The sequence below is a fragment of the Mytilus edulis genome, chromosome 5, assembly GCF_963676685.1.
Source record: "Mytilus edulis chromosome 5, xbMytEdul2.2, whole genome shotgun sequence".
Taxonomy (NCBI): Eukaryota; Metazoa; Mollusca; class Bivalvia; order Mytilida; family Mytilidae; genus Mytilus; species Mytilus edulis.
In genome coordinates this window covers 58,274,586-58,278,339 of record NC_092348.1, presented here as the reverse complement: position 1 = coordinate 58,278,339, position 3,754 = coordinate 58,274,586, and positions in this window count along the sequence as shown.

Here is a 3,754-nt window from a genome sequence, read left to right as displayed (position 1 = left end):
TAGACAAATGTATATGCATGCATAATCGACATAGAAAATGAATGTAGGGTTACAACTACCATGCATTAAAATAAAATTTATTTATCACTATACTGCTATGTACAAATTAGTACACACTATACTTATATATAACAATAAATATATCAAACACAATTTTGATTGCCGATCGCCCACGAGACTAGAAGGACACCGGATTTTATTATAATCTATCATAACAAACATAATATTTTTCAATAATATATATATACATATAAACAATGCTTTCAATACAAAACGAAAACATTGACTCCGTCATAAACGAACCCGCCGGCCAGGAAAAACCAACAACCAAGTTACCTTAGTCGATATGGAAACCTGTGTCCAAACCCTAATGCTCGGAAGATCGTCTCGAGAGGTGTACTTGGACAATACTGAAAATTAGCTTATTTTTACATAAACAAAATATCCTCAAAATGTGTAATAGCAAACAAAAATACCAATATATAGTACAAAAAACAAGAAAAAATCAAACAATAATGAACCAACATTAAATCTGAACTTGACCAGTTCGAAGTTGGCGAGAGAATGGTCTGATAGGGAAATTAACCCGCCAAAAAAATGACCATTCACGTGATACTACAATTAATATCACGTGTCCATACATATTTTGAAAGAACCGTTAGTACAATAATTTTCCTCTATACTTCGAAACGCGGAAAATTATAAGTATATTAGTCTCAGGTCATAATTATTTTGTAAACATAATTAAAAAAAACGAGTCTGCACTGTCGCCATTGTGTTATGATGATCGTACACTGATGTTGGTCAATATATTTTGACAATATATACGGACAGACGAATTCAGTTTATTTAAAAGTGGGCGTATTTCGAACAACTTTTACATACCGCCGAGCGTAGCGAGTCGAACAATATTTTGATTATTTTTTGCTTTACAAAATCTTTAAATACAGGAATCAATAAAGTTTTGGCAACCAAAGGTGGGGTCGGGGCGTGCAACATATACGTCATCTAGATTCGCCACTTATCTTATAAAGTGTATACCGAATTAAAATATTGTTAGAAATGAGAAAACAGGGACATCCGGGAAATCGGATTATGTCAGTTGGATTATGTTTCTCATAATAAATGCCGAATTTCAAGTTCTTTTTATCGATTTCTATACATTTTTTTTCTTCAAATATATATAAAAGTTATATAGGAAAATGATAAGGCAGACAGATATACAAATAAATCGACTTGGCCGATATCCTAATAAAAATGTTATTGACCTTTATTTACGATTTTTTTCTCTATTTCTTCGCGTTTTTACACGCCCGTCCAAATTTTGACAGGCCGTATTATTGTATACACCCGTCTAACCGTCCGTCCTTCCATCCGTCCGTTTCTCCATCTATCAGTCATTCTGTCCGTCTGACCGTCCGTCTATCTATCCGTCTGTCCACCATAAACATGTCGCACCGTAACTTCAGGACAGCTTATCTTATTTTCTTAAAATTTAACATGATCTGTTAACCTTTTAATGAAAATCAAATTAAATCTTTTTGAGTTACAGAACACGTAAGTGAAAACTGAATGTGGGGTTTTTTAACATGTCGCGCCATATCTCAAAAACGAAGTATTATAACTGCATCAAACTTTATACACTTCTTAGTTATATAAATACTATAAACTTCTGTTTACTCTTTGGTGATGTTTAAAATTTTGGTTTAGAGGGATTGAATTTTTTTTTGGTAAAACAAAAACAAAAAAAGGGGGGGGGGGCATTTAAACATGAAAAATTCATACAAATTCCAAGCGACAAAAACCCAACCAAAGAGCAGAAAACAGCCGAAGGCCACAATGGGTCTTCAATGAAGCGAGAAACTCCCGCATCCGGTGGTGTCCTTTAGCTGGCCCCTTAATAAATATGTATACTAGTTCAGTGATAGTGGATTTCATAGAAAACTGCGAATACATACATGTATCTTTATCATATTTAATGGATAATTTTAACTATGATACAAGTTTTGGCACAAATCGCGAATTTACTATAAAGGCTCTGTCATAGGACGAGTTAAGGTTTATTCATCATTTTTTATTATTTTTACTTTTGTTGTACTGTTTGTGTCAGCGACAACACTTTGACTCATTCCATTCCCCGAGTCACAGGCTTGTTATTCCATGGTTGTCTTTGGTTGCTTTATACCATATGTGTTTTGAACATAAAATAGGCAGGTAGTTTTTTTGTTTGAATTGTTTTACATTTATAATTAAGGGCCCTGTTATAGCTTGCTTTCATGCGGTTTGTGTGTTTTTCTCATTGTTTAAGGCATACGGTGACCTAAACTTGATTAATTCAACATCATTTTTGTGTCTAAAAGAAAGTTGTCTCATTGTCAATGTGTATGGGATAAGTGGTTACCGTCACTTCTTCTAAATAAGACCTAGATATAAATGACGGTCATGTTTTGCAAACCAACTTTTATTCACATTGAAAATACAATACTGTCCGATATTGTTTTCGAAAGTTATCTTGAAGTTTTAATTGAATTCGAACTGTAAAAAAGATGAATTTGAAATGTAAAAAAAAAAATGAATTTGAACTGTAAAAATAATGTGAAAAACATGCCTATAGAAAAATAAATGTGCCTACCAGAAACGGGGAGAAAGTTACAAATCTCATTGCTATGTTATGGATGCTTAAGTGTGAATACTTGCTTTAGTGCGCAAGGAACACAGTATATATAGTACCAGAAAATCTGGCAGGACTGCATGCATGATAAACTTGTGCAGAACAGTATAGACTATAGGCGGTTTGGGACTGTTCGTCAATGGTTGAATGCAGTGTATATAATTTAGTATAGTAAATTAAAATTATGGCACAATCAAAATACATACTTTTATTTTTCATCTTTACATACTACTATTATAAACAAAGAAAATATAATAATGTTACAAAATAATTAGATACCAGTGTTTGCTATTGAGTATTTATATTATTCAAATTAGTTTGAAGTTAAGTGAAATAAGGGATACGCCTTTATTAGAAAAATGTGTATTATCATAATTAACTATGTCCAAAAGTGCCTGTTTAAAATAGATTTTAACACGCAAAGTTTACCTTACAATAAATATATATTTAAATTCTCGAAATACAATGTTCAGATCCGTGCCTAAGTTGCTTTTCATTAATTGTTTGTTAAAAAATACAACCAAACCGGGTGATATATATAGACGAAACCGGGTGATTGTGTAGTAACAACATTGACGAAACCGGTTTATTTTAATTTGACATGACCCTTTTCTTTCGTTCCATACACATAGATACAATTAATGAGATGCTCATAACAACTTAATTTGCAATCTCCGTGTCAATACCTATCTTCCCGTACCTTTCTTTCCGTACAATGTGAACAATTTAAAGAGAAATTAAACAATTTCGAGGCAAGGTTCACTCAATTCGTCATTTTGACATGCATTTTGACTTATTTCTCCGTTAATAGAGAACGATTGTAGAAAATATTGCATCTCACAATAGAAAATAGTTGTATATGTATATATATTCTTCGATATCATAAAAAGAATAAAACAATAAGGAGAAACCTACCTTTCTTTTGTCTATTGGTGTTCCGTCATTGTGCCGGATGTTAGATAGCATCGAGTCCGAGCAAATTTTGCCGGTGTGGTTTAGACACAGTGTTGTAGGTAATATTTTTTATATTACGTTTTTATAGTTATACTTCTCTGAAAGGGTCAACGACATAAAAATATGAAC